Raw genomic sequence first — 17,307 nt, forward strand, 5'->3', positions numbered from 1 at the left:
ATTCTACTCATCCACTATAATAGACAGCAGAATAGACCCATGAGAGCTGAGGAAGAAAACAATAAACTTAAAAATCTTGAGCTTAGTCAAAAAGCATTTGCATGTGTTTCCCATGGCCTAAGAATGTGTTTTAGCTTTTTAACTCGCCCACTCAATTCCCTTTATAAAGAGCACACTGCTTAATTACGAAGAATTTATTTGCAGATGATAACTTGCTTGATTGTTACAACACTGTTGTTTGGTCATGCTCTAGTAATTGTTATAGGTAGTTTCTTTTAACAGATAGAGTCAAACTGGATTTAAATCTTCCTTGGTTTATTTGTCTGCCTGGATGTCCAGAAGATTTAACCAGCAGTCAGTTTAAAATAGTGCACACAATCTTTTTGGGCTAATAATGTATTTTCCTCCAAAATCTAGGTTGGAACAGGCTTGCTTCCCTCCCTCCCCCACCCCCCCCCACCCCGAAACTGATTGGAACAAACTCGGCAGAGCAGTATTTAAATATATTCAGAGATTAAAGATTATTTGATTTATAAACCATTAACAATTCTGTGCCAATAGAAACATCACGTAGAACTCTGCCTTGGCTTAGTGAATACATTGGAGTCCTAGCCATTACATTTAAGGAGTTTAATTTGGTTTGTGGTGGAGGTACAGCTGGCAGAAGTATTTGTTCTATAACAATACACCTGCCTGGACCATGAGAGTGGCATATCTTTTCTTCCCCTAAAATGAGAGAAGAGGGCTGGTAAGGTTTTTCCTCTACCCAAGTGGTGTATATTTTAGCGGTGGGAACATGTGGTGGCTCCCGTCCCTTTTGCTGCTGTCTGTTTTCACAGAGGCTGACTGCTTGCCCAAACTAGGGAGGTTTCCTGCCTCAAAAGCAAGTCTTTGAGGTTTTTGTTTTTTCCTGCTTTCATGTGTATGGCATCCTTCCAGGTTCATAATATTGGGTCAGTGTTGGCCCTGTCTGTTCAATTTGGAAATGTCCTCTTAGGTGGTTGGTGTATGCATGTGTGTAAGCCCCAGGTCTCCAGTCCTAAAGGCTAATGGTTATGCAATGCAGGTGGATAGAACAGAGCAGGGCTGTTTTGCCTGGTTTGGGGCTTTGCCTGACTTTTCTGAAGAGCCGTACATCAGGATGTTGCCTTATGATAGAAGACATCTTCTAACCTTTTCTCAAACTAGCCCTTGAGTTATTGAAAAGGCAGGGGCGTCCATTTTAGTAATGCATAAAGCAGGATAGTAGTCTTTTAACATTTAGCACCACTAACACTTATCTTTTAAAGATGTTTCCTGCTGATCTCAGCTACTTTTCTCAGTTCTTGGAAAAACCATTATTGTATACACACAAGAGTTGATGCTCAAAAGTTGATGGCTGGGAGAGGAAACAGGGACGGGTAGGTGCTACCCTATTCTGAAAGATACGACAAAAGGTGAAGAGGCAGAGTAGCTTTGAGAAAGTCATTTCTGTTTGAAGTGTGGATAGCAGTAACTCATTTCTCATTTTTTTGGCAGGATTCATTAGTTGATAGACTCACTGCCCTGGAAAGACAGGGAAGTGTTCTGAAAGCAGTAAGGGTTAGCAGTAGGGACCAGATGGTATATGTGTGACCTGAGTTCAGGCTTTGGGTAGTATTAAGGATGTGTGAGGGAAGCAGATACAGATCTGCAAGTGGCAGGACCACTTGCCCTAGATAAACCTGAATAACATTTCTTTCGAACCAAAAATATCCGTGAAAATGTGATATCATTTTCCTGACATCATGAAGTGACTTGCCAAAGTCATTGTCTGTGTATAAGGATGGGTCTGGTATGAGTAATAGCTTAATCCAACAACCTGGACTCTGTGCTAGATTACAGCCATTCCCAACTTTCTGGCACCGGGGGCCAGTTTCACGGAAGACATGGGTGCCTTAGGCGATGATGTGAGCGATGGGGAGCAGCTGTAAATACAGATGAAACTTCCTTTGCTCACTGCTCACTTCTCGCTGTGCACCCCCCTCCTGCCTGCATTTCCTAAGTTTCATGGAAGACAATTTTTCCACGGGAGGGGGGCTGGCAGCGGAGCTCTGCAGCCTGTTCCCTAACCGTACTGGTCTGTGGCCCGGGGGCTGGGGACCACAGCTGGATTATTTCCCTCCACCTGGGCATTGAATGTTTGTAGTATAGCACTCTTTTCAATGTTGTTCTTTAACTTTGACACTCCCAGTTGTGGAAAATGCACAAGATTGTCATTTTTTTCCAACAACGAGTATAATAGGATTTTGATTAAATGGTGTATATAGTGTTAAATGGGGGATCCTCTAGAGAACATGGAGTGGCAAACTTTTTCTGTAAAGTGCAAAATAGTAAATAACTTTGGCTCTTTGGGTCATTTGGTGGTCTCCTTCACAAGCACTCAACTTTGCCATTGCAGTGCAAAAGCAGCATAAACAAATACGTAAGTGAATGGTCATGGCTAGACAGGTGTTGAGTAGCCCTTATCTGAAATGCTTGGGACCAGAAGTGTTTTGGATTTTGGATTTTTTCAGATTTTGGAATATTTGCACATACATAATGAAATATCTTGAGGATGGGACCCCAGTCTAAACACAAAATTCATTCATGTTTCATGTACACCTTATGCCCATAGTCTAAAGTTAATTTTATGTGATATTTAATAATTTTGTGCATGAAACAACGTCTGTGTTAAGTATTTAATGTGTGGAATTTTCCACTTGTGGCATCATGTCAGCAATCAAAAAGTTTTGAATTCTGGAACACTTTGGATTTCGGATTTTTGGATTAGGGATACTCAACCTGTATTCTACTAAAACTTTATAAAAACAGATTTGGCCCCAAAATTGTAGTTTGCCAACCCTTGCTCTAGATTACAACCTTTAAAAGAGAAGGGCTTTAGTAAAAGGCCTTCCTGAGGGGAGAAAAAAAAAAGACAATGCAGTTGTTTTAGCCTCTCTCCCCCCAAATTATAATTCCCTAAGTAGTGTTATCTGTCACAGAAATAGTATACTTCTGTTTATTGCTGTAGTGGTTTGAAGGAGTTGAGGATTTTGTACTATCAGTTCCTGTTAATGGAATTTTACAACTTTCTCTAAAGATCTGAACATATATTGAAAAGGCTGCTTCTGGTAGCTTAGCTGTTTGAACAAGGACAAGTTCTGGGTCACCTGATTGAGTCTTTATGTCAGACTGCTTGGATTAAAATCCCAACTCTACCATTTATTAGCTGTTTGGAGGTAGACAAGTTACCTAACTTCTCTTTGCTTTGGTTTTCTCATCTTTTAAAGTGAGAATAATAATAATAATAGTATCTTCCTCATCAGTTGCTACATGGGTGTTAAACGATACAATGTATGTAATTGTGATTGTCATGTAGTAAGTGCTCATTAAGTGCTAGCTATTACTACATCAGTTTTCATTAGTGTCAGAAGTTTGCTGTAGAGTTTTGCCTATAGAGTTTGCTATCGAGTTATGCTTCCTGGAAACAGATACCATCTAGAGTCTGTTCTTTAGTGTATTACTACTTTTTTCCCTGCAGATGGTTTTACTAATTTTTGCTCATTAGTAAATGATACTAATAAGTGTCATAAATAGTACCTTGAGCAGATATTCATGCTGCCCAGGGAAAGCTATGCAGAACTGATGATAAACACAATTTGTTTGCAGCAAAATCCAAGCGAGGATGCTATGGCACTAATACCCCACTCTGAGGCCCTGCTTATCAACACATCTGCCACGACTTGCTTTTCACTCAGAAATCCGAAAAGTTTCATCCTTCTATGCTATGTTTTCTGTCTCTGGCAGCTGAACTACTGCTGTCACATCACAAACAACTTCTTTTCTTAATATACACATCTGGCGTTGGCAGTTGGACTAACTTCATAAGAGCACATGATCATCACTCATTACAAGATTAAAAAGTACCCCATGGCATCATTGATGTTTTTTAACTTTGATCTTTTGCAGTTGTGATTCATCTCAGTTATAAAAGTTCCCTTTAAAGGAACATAGCCGATGACTTATTAGAACCTTCATCTTAAGTAGCGTAAACATGAAAATGGTACACATCTTTACAAAAATGCCATTTATTTTCTTTGCCAGCTTATCATTTTAAGACACGACATCATACTTAAAATCCCAAATTTGTAAGTCTTGTATTTAGGCAAGGCGTTTTGACCTTACGTTGGCAAGTTAGCTCTTAAGACTGCCAGCAGCAGAAGTCAATGCAGCAGCAGCAGCAGCAACAGTAATGCATTTGGATACCTAAGTTTTTTAAACATCAGTTTCTATTAGGATCCTTTGTTTCATTTATGCACTTGGTTCCAACTCCAGTCTGATTTAAAGAATTTCTACAGGAAGATGAAAACTTGGTTAGCAATGTCATATTTTATAGAAGTGGTTCTGAGCTAGGGAAGAGGACTGATGGAAAAAGGTATTGTTGGCTGTGCAGAGAATGGAAAAATCCTTTTACATAGTCAGAATCCTTTTAAATCTCTTGCTGCATTTTTAGTTATCTATTGCTAAATAACAAACTACCCCCCAAACATAAAGGCTTAAAATAACAACCAGCTTATTATTTCTCACAATTCTGTGGGTTGACTGGGGTTCATCTGGATGGCTTTGCTGTTGGCGTTGCTTGGGGTCTGTCATGTGGCTGCAGTCAGATGGTGGCTGGTGCTGGAACATCTAAGACGGCTTCATTCTTATGTCTGGTGTGTTGGCGGGATGGTTGGAAGGTTGGGCTCAGTTGGAATAATAAGACAGCTGAGCCCCTTTCTCACTTTCTGTGTAGTCCTAGGGCCTCTCTTTCTCCACATGGCCTCTCCATGTGATGTCTGCAGCTGAATCTGACTTCTTACATGGTAGCTCAGGGCTCTCAAAGGTGCAAAAGTGGGAGCTGTTGAGCCTTCTTTTTTTAAATTAATTAATTAATTTTTTATTTTTATTTTGAAATTTCAGAATACTATGGGGGAACAAACATTTTGGCTACCTATATTACCCTTGCACTGCCCAAGCCAGAGCCACAAGCTGTTGGGCCTTCTTAAGGCTTAGGCTTGGAACTGGCAGGAAGTTGGTTCCTCTATATTCTGTTGGTTAAAGCAAGACACAGATGCAGCCTGGATTTAAGGGGAAGAAACCACATAAAGGTGTGAATGATGGGGGGAGTGGTTCATTGGACCACGAATGTTATCCACTTCCACAAGTGTTTAGCTGGTAAATGTCACTGATGCAGCAGGAGAAATAATTTTTTCAAGGTACCATCTTCTGAAAGGTCTCTTGACTTTTTCAATCTGGGGGACATTAGAGATCTGTGAAGTTACTCTAAGTTTACTACTCCAATAGTAGCTCCATTCCTAATTGAACAAAATTGATAAATATCAGATGAATTAAGGGGGGATACTACCTTGTGGTGCTTGGTATTAGCAGATTAATATCAAGCTGGTCCAAATCGATACTTGTACGAGAGAAAAACATGAGATGTTTGAACAAAAAGGAGTATGATCTTGCCTGGCAACATGGCAGGTATTTAGCAGAAATATCCTATGACTCTTCAAATGGACAAGCTTGGAGGTTTTATATTCTATATCATTCAACTTTGAAATTCATGTTTGCCGGCACACCTGCAAACCTGATATTTGACACATGTGAGTAGGTTTCTAAGAATTTTTGTGTGTTGGGCCTTAGGCAAGTAAACCATAGTTCCTCTCAAGAAGAGACCAAAGCTGTCAACTGTATAATTCCTGCCAGGGTACTACTGTTCACCGCCAGCCAGCCACCTGTCCTGACCTGGTGGGAGAAAGGAGAGGCTCTGCCTTTTCCCCTCCAGTGCTCTAGCTCTTTTCCTGCACGCTTAGAGTACGTGGCTGCAACATTTCTCTGCTTGGTTTTGTTTGTGACTTCAGTAAGGGGCTGGAGCTTAGGTGAATGAGAGGTTATCTGGAAGTATAGGGTGCTCTTTGTGTTTCTAGGCCTGGTTTGCTCAACTTGTTAAGCTTAGGTCTTGCAGCCAAAATGTTTTCTTTTCCTGTTTGCTCATTCTCACCTGTGCTCAATTCATCAACAAATTTATAATTCTTCAGAGAAGTTTCATTTCTCCATATTCTTGAGGCATGTCCAACTGCAGAAGTTTTACCTTAACAAACTTGATGTAACACACTTAACGAAACAAATGGTGTCTCGGCAAGGCATTATCTCATTTTTCTCTCATGCTGTTCCACCTACTTCTGAGACTGTTTTCCAGCCCAGGGAAAGGTAGAGAGAATGGAGGGCTTGGCATTTTCTCTTCCTCATTCCAGATGTTGTCAGTGGCAGCCACTTTTATCCTCCATTACTTTTAATCCTGGTTGGGTGAAGGAATAGGCGGCTTTTTTTTTTTTTTTGAGACAGAGTCTTGTTCTGTCATCCGGGTAGAGTGCAGTGGCATTATCATAGCTCACTGCAACCTCTAACTCCTGGGCTCAAGCGATCCTCCTGCCTTAGCCTCCTGAGTAGCTGGGACTATAGGTGCACACCACTGTGCCCGGCTAATTTTTCTATTTTTAGTAGAGACGGAGTCTCACTTTTGCTTAGGCTGTTCTTGAACTCCTGAGCTCAAGCAGTCCTCCTGCCTTGGCCTCCCAGAGTGCTAGGATGATAGGTGTGAGCCACTATGCCTTGGCCTGGGATAGGTTTTTTTTATGCCAAAGGCTGGCCCAGGACCCCTGCTTATTTACCAGTGGCGGATGCTTATTTAGAGGTTGTTGACATATGAAAGAAGGTGGGGGCCATGTAAAATGTGTTGGATGGAGGGACAGCAGAATAATTTTTCAAGATTATTTGAAATCTCTGGATACGGTTATTACATTCACATTCTTGCTGTCTGTGAAGATAATTCGAGAAAACCTTGATAGGCCTTGTGGCTCCTGATGTCATAGGCCTGGGTTTTAGTTGTTAGTGCAAAGCATTAGTAGGAAAGCCCTTAACTTTCTGACTTGCAGACTTTCCCCTTCACTGTCTCTGAAGTGCCCAAGAAATAGAATTTATGGTAAATGCCATGTTTTGATATTTGTAAGTTGGCAGATACAAGCAGCAAGTTGATTGTCATAGATATTAATCATTTGGCCACTAGTGTATAAAACGTTGAAAATCTTCGACTTAAGAATAACAGTAATAAAAACACTGTTCCCTTTTTCACTTTCTTCAAGGAGGATGGAGAAGGGGGGGCAGAAGCACTGGTGGAGGTTCTGTCTGGTAGTTGGAGGAATGTGCTCTTGAGAAGAGCAGTTTTAAATATCTTTCAGTCCTTTTTTTTTTTTTTTTTGTTGACTGACTGTCAGGAGCTGGGAAGATGGCCAAGAAGGAAATGACACATCGAGAGGCATTTTGTGTTGTGCAACATTCTGTGGAACTGATGCAAGGATATATGGCCTGTTTACACATTCCTTCGCTAGCAGACTGCATGGCAGTAATTTAATTCAGCAGCACATGGCATGCTGCAGCAAGGAGCTATGGCCTTAACATCCTTTCATGGCAAATTATCACAGCCGTTAAAACATGCTCATGTCCCTCCTTTGCACTCTTCCCTGGCTTTCTGGTTCTGAACGTGCTTTCTCATTGTATTGGACTTGTGTTAACTGTAGCTTTCACAATAAGAGCACATTTTCCACATGCATATGTTCCAGTTGATATATTTACTTCTAACTAAATATAGCATGGCAAGTTTTCAAGTGATATATATTCTAAAAACACACACGTACTCGATCCAAATGTGTCAGTAGTTTGTATCTTGGTGTAAGTCAGAAATCATTCATTCTGAAAAGAGTGTTAGGGACTTGATAGGAACGTGAGAGAAAGAGGTTTTTTTTTTTCCTTTTTCTTTTTTTGCGTTTATTTATTTATTTATAAAATGACTTTTCCTTCCCAAGAGACATAATTCCTGATAGATCACCAAAATACTTTGTTTACTTCTATTTTGTTTGTGCTATAGCATTTTCAAATACTGTACCAGAGAATAGGATATACTTTAAAATAATAGGGGAAAAAAGATTAGTTATATTGCTTTTCACATTCATACTTGTCTCTACCTAGCATTTTTATAGAACACACTTATAATATCAACTAAAGTGCATCTTTGGTCTTTACAAAAAATCTCTAAAGTTTTTGTTTAGGCAGATATGGAAAATCATTGCACTTGTTTTTCAGGTAACTTTTGGAAATTAAGACAGGGCATAAAAACCATTTAGGTCTAAAATATTAATTCAGGATCATCTGTAGTAGTTAAAATAAGAAACAGTGTTTGTGATATGGTGCTTAAACAGCAAAAGTAAGGGCTTTTGTTTTTCTCAGAATTTCTCTGCTCCTATGCACTGGTGGCCAAAATCGATTTGATGGTAGATAAAAGCCCTTCCGTAAAATTTAGGATTAAGGCTTAAACCCAAGCACCTCTAGAAAAAGTAATTCAGACTTAAATTCGTATTAAAGTAAAAATAAGTAATACAGAATCCCTTTTTGGGGAGCAGGTTTTGGGAGACAGAGGGAGAGTGATCAATGAAGTCCTGGGTGCCAGAAGGTAAGGACCTTTGCAGGCCTTGAGGGCAGTGGTTTTAAACTTGAAGCATCACAGTTTTGCTGTAGGTCAGCTATAGCAGTGTGCATTTGTGATGCTTTTCAGTTCTGGTATACTAATAAGAGTGCAGAATTTTATTATTTTAAGGTGAGAGTTTTGAGTTTCCATAATTCCTCGTTTTGCAAATGTTTCCCTTTCACAGAGCATTCCTAATCTAGTTTTGTTCTAGATACATGCTAGCTTTCCACCTCTACTGGTTTGAAAATTATCATTTAATTTTTCTTTTCTTTAGTAGTTATCGTTACCATTTTAATATGTGTATTTGTCTTAATAAAATTAACCATGATCTCTGTCCGTATAAGAACTTTAGCATACTTTGAACTGTAGTCACACCCTCCTTCCTAATGTTTTTGTCTGGTATGTTAGTATATCCTTGTTTTATCCTTCCTGGATTAGTCATTATCAGTGTTTTAAACTATTATATTTATTTTAAATTTACCCATTATGTTTATTGATTTATTTGTTCATCATCTCTCTTTTCACCTCAGTTCTTCCTTCTGGATCCAGTTTCCTTTTTCTTGATGTAGATCCTTCAGTAAGTAGTTCCTTCAAAGAGAAACTGTTAGTGGTAAACTCTCAGAGAGTTCTTGTTAGCAGTTGTGTTCCTTGGCTGCTGCTGACGTGAGGTGACATGAGAATCATCCTGCTGAAATTCTGTCTGCTCTGAGGGCCTGAGATCCACACTTCTAGTCATTCCCTTGTATTAAGACTTTTAGGTCATTATTATCAGATTAGCTGAAGGGGACATTAAAGGGAATGGAACAGAAGATAGGTAAATATTCCTGGAAGATGGAGGAAGGAAATGGGTCTAACTGCCTGTCACCATGGTGACCTCTTAAGAGTCCAGGGCCAGGGTGGGTGAGGAGGAGGTGGGAGAGAATAAATATTCCTGCAAAGGAGAAGGCAAAGAAGGGGAGAAGTTAAATCCCCCATTTCACAGTTTTGCCTTGGGTGGACCCTAAATTGGTTTGGAGCTTTCTATCCAAATTTATGTTAAAGAACTTCATCATTCCATTTGATCCTCAGAAGTCATCTGGCTGTTGCTCATTGAACAACCAGTGCAGCAACCTTAGATGTTAGTATGTACACATTTATGTCATTTTAGTGAGAGTATAGGATCCAAAACCTACCATGCTGTTTTACATGGTAAATGAATCATGGAATGAAAAAGAAGGAAGAAAATAAATGTGGATTAGAGAGATATGGTTTAAGAGAGCTGGGAGACCACAACTTGGGATAGAACTCTATCTGGTCAGGGTGGATGGGGTGACTCCAGCATTGGCTTGGTGTGCTTATCATTGGGGTTGTGCAGCAGGTGGCTGGTGGGGAACAGGTCATCTGACACTGAAGCAAGCTGGTACTTTCTGCCTTTTCATCAACCCTTGGACTGTATATGGACCCCCTGCAACATGCATTCTCACCTTCTTCTCATTCCTTACCTTCCTGGAGTTAATTTTTATGAGATACAATCTGTGTAAAAATGCTAGCATATATTTTGGTTGGGGGGGGGATACTCAGGATGATTTAACTTGGGCTCTATGCCTCCTTAGGATTGGCCCAGGAAATTATTAGTGGAAAAATATGAGCCCTTCAAGGAGATTATAAACATGCCAAATACAGGCTGTGCTACAGGAAGTGAGGAGAAATATAGATGTGTAAAAGGAGGGTGAGTGTGAAGTCTGGGTTACTAATTCTAGAGCTTTGGTTTCTGTTTCACCTCCTCACCATTCACTCTATCCTACAAAAACAAGTGACAATGTGTTTTGTACCATGAGGGCTATTTCAAAGTAGCTTAATAGGGAATTCATTTGTAAGGGTAGTTTGTATTTAAGGTATGGATTCACTTATGGTTAAGAGAATTGGAGGACTTGAGAACTCCTCTTTTGAGACCTCATTGCCAGCTTAGTGACCTTAAGCAAATCACTAAACTTTTCTCCAATTTGATCTCTTCATCCTTTAAATGGAAATAGACATGAAGACAACTTCATAGTGTAGCTGGGAGTAACTCCTAAGGAATGATCATAAAGTACTTGGCATACATGAAGGGCAGTTTAAATACCAAATAGTAATTATGTAGCGCCTTTCTGCCAAAGTGTTCTAAGCGCTTAGACATTACTTCAGTGATTCTCTTTATATCCCTCTGAGGGAGGCATTATGCATTTTACAGGTAGGCAAACTGAGGCACGGACACCTGAGAACTCATTTGTTCTATGTCACTCTGCAAATCAACAGATGATTTATAGAGATGGGCAGTGATCCCAGATCTCTTAGTTATTCCCTGGTGCCTTTGTCATAAAAATTGTAGAAGCTCCTGGTGTCGGGTCCAAGGCATTCTTGGTTGGTGTTATGAAGTAGTGTTACATTAAAGCATGCCTAGTGCTGTAGTAGCATTTCTGAATAGTAAAGAAGTCCAGGGTATAAGGCCTGGTACACAGTAGGCATGCATTTTGTATATATATTTATACGTCTATATATATGTGTGTATATATATGTTTGTTAAATGAATGCATATATGTTTGTTAAATGAATATTGAATTCATTAAGATGGATGTTTAACCAACAGCTGAAAACTTTGAATTTTATGAGATGAAAATAACAAGTTGTATAAGTTAACCACTCAATACAATCTTACTTTAAATACCAGTGAAATGATGTTAGTACTTGAAAAAAATTAATTAAAAAATTACATAAGTATAAAATGCAGATAAGTGCATGGCAGAAACATTAAAAAATAAAAACTAATCAAAAGAAGAAAATAAAAATCATCCATAATTGCATCTTCCAAGATTACCACTGCTAATATTGTGATGTGTATCCTCCCAAATATTTTTCTGTGATAATGCTAGCACTTTTGTGAGGGTAACAGTAGTAAGGGAATAGCATCAAGAAAATGATGGAATGTTACAGAATGGCATCACTATGTTGAAGCTGAAGGGAGAGAGACTAACTGGAAATGAGAATAATTGCTCTAAGGAGAAGGAGCATGATGATAGGACTGATGACAGTTTCCAGTTAGTGACTGTCTCTGGTGGGAAGGCCTGGTCTTGCCTGTGTGATGTGAGACTAGAAGGAACTGAGAAGGATCCCTTCCTCCCCCTGACCCCGTCCCACCACTAGAAACACGATCCCCCTTTATAATAGCTGACAGAGCCTTTCTGTAACAATTAGAGATGTGTTTTAAAATGTAAATATTTCCAGCAGTGGGAACGTGTATTCATTCAAAAAATTATTTCTGAGTGCTTACTGTTAGCCAGGTGCCAGGCATACAAAGCAAGGCATGCGCGGTCCCCGCCTTTGAGGAGCCTACGTTCTGTAGAGAAAACGAGTAAACAAACATTTATCTATAATTGCATCTAATTGCAAATTGTGATAAGTGCTGTAGAGGGAACTGATGTCATAATGAAGAATAATGGGGTGGGAGAGGACAGAAAGGAACCTATTGTAGAGTGGTCAGGGAGGGCCTCACTGAAGAGGTAACAGTCGGAGCACGGACCTAAAGGGGTAGAAGAAGCCAGCTCCAGGGAGAGTGAGGGGAGAGACGTCAAGGGAAAGGGCACATCACACGCAAAGCCCCAAACATGATCAGTATCAGAATCTAATGTCTAATTTTGATAGAAGAGAGGGCATTAGGAATGCTGAAATGGTTGGGAAAAGAGGAAAAGGTTGCAAAAAGAGTAGACTAGACACACACAACCAAAAGTTGCCTGTTTTATAATTCTACTCAAGGCTAGTGTAGGGTAGAGGAGCATAGAGGACTCTCCATGTCCATTCCAACAGCCCCAGATCTCTCTCAGATATTATTCTTACCAGTGCCTGAGATTCTTATTGACGTTAAGACTTTGAGGACAGGATGTTCATAGATGTTATCTGCAAAAGATAGCACATTCTAAGCCATTTTTAGTGAACAACTTGGTTTAAGTGGATCAGATCTGGTTAGTTAGATACTAATTTTATAAAAGAGGATGACGAGACCTGAATTGGTAGGGAAAGCAGGTTGAGAAAGACCTTGAAGAGCTCTAGTGAGGAAAGTCGAGTGGGAGTAGGTGGAGTAGTAGTAGTTTGTCTGTAGCTGGTGCTTGGTCCCAAAGAACATGTTTTTTTTAGAGAAAGAGCCATAGAGTGGGCTTGTACTAAAAATAACCCAAACAAAACAGTAGGTTTCCTATTCAAGTAGATTCTCTTAGGATTGTGTGTAATGCACTAAAGTCTTCGGCTTTTGTGGACAATGAGAAGCAATTCCAAAGGTGAGCTGGGTTTCAAAACATAAGAGCAACATGGAAAACGTCAGAATGTTTAGCGAAGAGCATTGATGATGATTAAAGGATTGTAAAATTGAACCTATAAGAACAAGTTGAAAGACTTGGGATTATTTAGCTTTAAGAAGAGGAGACTGAAAAATGACTTAATAACAGACTTCAAAATTATGAGAGTTATTAAGCTATGTATGGTGACCAGCTGTTTTGTTTCTGGCAAAGTCAGAGAAAGAAGAATAGGTTTTAACTGAATTAGCTTAGATTTAAAGGAGAACTTCTTGACTGTAAGAATTGTTAAATAGAATGGGTTACTGGAGACTGAGGGCTTGAATGGAGGGCTTTTCAAATCCCTTCCATGTTAGCGATTCCGTGTGTGTTTATGAAGTGCAACAAAGTGCCACCTTTCTGCTTTTGAAATCAAAGGCATGATTTCTGTTTTCGATTATAATTCTGAAGTTCAGAGTCATAGAGGTTTGTAGACATAAATGATGAGGGTAATTTGTCTTGCTTCAATGGCCATTAGAATCTTTAATTGAGAAAAATATGACCAAAAAGAGGAACAGATCTGCCACATGATCAAAAAATTGTTACTAATCAGAATAGATGCATTATAAAGAATTTTGAGCAGAGGGGGAGAATGTTTTATTGTTTGAAAAGCTCGGGTCTATTTGATTTGTATATTCCAGATACAAAAGGTAGGGCTTTATGACATTGATTCATTTTTCTCTGTTCCTTTCCTACTGGGAGAAATTAAAAACATTTCCAGGTGACACCAAAGTTCGTATAACCTGGAGTTTGAGCGATGCAATCCAAAAATCACCCTCAAGGAATTTATCGTCACAGAGGAGGAAGGAGAGAGGAAATAGGCAGGATTTATTTATGAAAACAGAGACCTTCATGCATTTAGAAGCTGGCAGGGAAGTGAAGAAGTTGAGCAGAGCAAATCTGAGAAAGGCTGGCTGACCACGCCATTCCTTTCAGCTTTGGAGCTGGAGCTGCAAGGAAGAAAGAGCCCTGTTCCCTGGTTTCCTGGGTTAACCTTTCTCAGAGAAGCAAAGCAGCAGACTTTTTATTTTTAAGTTTATTTTTTAATCCACTCTTTTGCTTATTAATTACCTGTCTGAGCAACTTTTGTAATAATAAATTAGCACACCTGCAGATGGTTTGCTTTAAGCACTCACTGATAGCTCACTGATGAAACTATGAAAAACAAAGTACATACACATAGGTAGTGTTTTCACATGAGTTCTTTGTTTTGAACAAAGTGGATACAGTTTTCTCTAAAAGAATAAAATAATCAAAGAGACCAAAGAAACAGACTTTGAAACAGGTGATAGGACTGGGAGGAAAACATAAGTGGGTGTGGTGCTAGGCAAGAGGAGAGGAAAAATACTCAGAAAACATATTTTTCTTTCCTCCCAAAATAACTTGGGCTCCTTGCATCATTAAGCACATTTAGCCCTTGAGCCACTATATTTTACCTTTCCAAAGCATCCTCACCATTGGAGAGCCACCTGCAGCCTAAGGTTGGGTCAGAAGTCACAGCCCACTTCCTTTTACTGTCCTCCTTTCTTCCTTGTTCGTGACATTTTCTTAGTGGCTTTGGCACTTTGGTCCTTATGTAGTCCTTTTCATTATTTCTACATTTTGGTCTCCCCCACCCCTCACTCCTCAGATAATTTATTTTCAAAACTCCTTCTAAACCTTCTTGAAAACTAAAGGGGATTAGTGGCCCTCCCTTTTTACTCTTGAGGGCCAAAGGGTTGACAGAGCGAAGGAAAATCAGCTGAAAAGAGGTTTGGTTTACTCTTTTGTTAATCTTTATAAAAAGGAACCCTCTTCCTGAATACTTTGTTACACGTAAAGTCTCCTTATTACACATTTGGGGACAGTGGAGGGGCAGCTGTTTCATATTTTCTGCAATACCTTTGAAATGCTATAAATTGAGGCTAGCTATATTTTTCTGAGAAATAAGCTGTGAAACTGATGATTTATTGGTTTATTTGAAGCAACAGAAGACCCACTGGTGTACTCACACAAATTGGTTATCTGTTCTTCTCTGAGCTCCTTTCTTCCTTTAGAAGTTTATTTAAGACTTATGAACCATCCTCCCTTTTCTTAAGAGGAACTGTGATAGAAAGAGAGAGACTGAGAGATTTCAGTGGTCAGAGCTTTATAGAAGGCTGGGTGCATATGGGCCATGATAATGTGTAAAGCAAAATCAAGAAGGATGGAGGTTTTTATGAAGGTCCTGAGATTCAAAAGGAACAAAAGTGGATGATTTGGGTAGCGTGTCAGTGAAGGTCCTGTGCTTTGATGATGTCTCAGGGGATTCCCATGTGGACTCTCTTTGGGTATTTATGGAAGTCTACACTGGTGGCACAGATCAGACATAGTAAGGAAATTTGCTGGGGTCCGGGGTGCAGGAGTTTTTGGTTTCTATAATTAGGAAAGTATAGATGGTCCAAAATACAGGAGGAATGTTCATTTTATTTTTTACAGGGCATATTTTTGGCGCTTTTCTGTATAACATATATTGGTTCTATATTTTGTGAAACCTGGTACAGCAGTTCCTTGTAGCCTGAATAACACAAGAAGGAGAGACGCCTCTTCCCTTTGCTTTCATCCTGGGCCTTATAGGAGTTATGCTAAGGATGGTGAATGGAGAAACTGTTGGACTGTAGTTAATTTGTCAACTACTGGCCCAATGATAGCATTTGAATGCAAGTGAGTTAATGGAAAGGGACCTTACAAGAAACAATGGACTGAGCATTCCTTTTTGCTGAGGGTCAACCCACTGTCAGTTACAACTCTGGAGAAGCCCTTATGTGGTATGGAGCCACCACTTCTTAATTCTCTTTTGTTAGGAGAACTGAAATGTTAGTAAATAAAAATCTGCAACTGAAATGGAAAAAATCTGACACTGAAAGATGAAATGCAGCTTTTGTAGCATGAGATTTGTGGCGCAAACTGACCAGAGGAAGGAAATCTGATGATCTAGATAGATGCCTCTGGTTATTACCACTTTTGCTAAGTGCTTCTATGCTAAGAACTCAACAGGATGAATCATATATAGCTGTAATTAAAAACTTCTGTGGGAAAGGGAGAAATCCTTGGTGTTTGAGGGAATAGATGGCACTTCTGGCTAATTTATAAGTGTCTCCTTTCAGTCCTTTGTAAATTGGAATATATTGTTCCAAAAAGTTCATGGGAAGACATTTATTTATTTATTTATTTCAAAAAGTTTATGGGAAGACATTTATTTATTTATTTATTTATTTATTTATTTATTTATTTATTTATTTATGTTTTGCTACTACAAGGAGCTCCTGAAACTGAACCATAGCTGAGTTCTATTCCTGCTTCTATCTCTGGTGCTATTTGGCCAGTTCGTGGAGTGAATTTTGTTAGTTTTCACGTCAGGGTAATGTAGTCACATTGGTCTCTTCCACATTTAGCCAGGCTGTTGGAAGGTCCATGGTTAGTAAATTATTTAAAATAATTGCTTTAAAAGATATTATTGTTTACACAGTAGGATTTTAAATCCCAAGACCTCTATACAACTTACAAAATACCTGTAACAACTCAGTGAAATTCTTTTATTAATAATTCTTTTATTATTTACTTAGATCCTTTTGTTCTCAGTGACTTCGGTAATTAAAATAAGTTAACCTTAGGAAAGAAAATCAGCTTTAATAACATATCCATATCTTTTATTTCTGCATTAATTGGGCAAACATTTTTACCATGCCTGTTCTGTCTCAGGGCCTCTGAATGCTAAGTGCTGGTGACATAAAACTTTGAGAGTCTAACTTGAAAGGGCCACCAGCAGAATTGGGTATAAAGCCAAGAGTAGTAATCACTCAGTATTACTTTGACTATATCAGGACATAAAGGGCATATTTTGTAGAGAAAATGAATAGGTTTTCCACTTTTAGTTCTAATATCTCATAAAAGGTTCTGACCAGCAAATCATACTTTATTGTTAGTCATTCATTCTCTGGCCGCAACCACCTCTCCTACGCCTTTCGGCCCCCTGGTTCCCACCACACTTGCTCTCCACCCTCATGGAGAACCCAGTGTCTCCACTTCCCACTTTATCTCAGTTTATTACGTCACTCCTTTGTGTGACTTCTCCACTCTCTTTGCCTCTTTGTCAGTCACTGGACCTGCTTCCTTACAGTGCCTCTAAGCTTCCATGTTCTGCATCTCTCACTGTGTGACCAGAGCAGGGGAGCTCTCCTTTGCCCGACAAAAAGGGCTCCTGGGTACATTTGTATTCCAAGGAAGGGGTTCCAAAGCTGAATAGCATATGTCAAACACTCATCTAATTTAAAGTGTATGTTTGGAGGGGGGTGAAGAGGTGGGGAGGATAAAATCTAATATTCATTAGTTCATTCTGAGGCTCTGTGCTGGATGCTTTATATCCATTAACTTCTCTTTTAC

General features: G+C 39.3%; 1 protein-coding gene across 3 annotated transcripts in view; it reads left to right on the forward strand.

The window, feature by feature from the left end:
- Positions 1–17,307, forward strand: part of RUNX2 (RUNX family transcription factor 2) — a 126,485-nt gene that overhangs the window by 16,141 nt on the left and 93,037 nt on the right. The window lies entirely within an intron of this gene.

Source organism: Lemur catta, chromosome 2 (genome assembly GCF_020740605.2).
Source record: "Lemur catta isolate mLemCat1 chromosome 2, mLemCat1.pri, whole genome shotgun sequence".
Lineage (NCBI taxonomy): Eukaryota > Metazoa > Chordata > Mammalia > Primates > Lemuridae > Lemur > Lemur catta.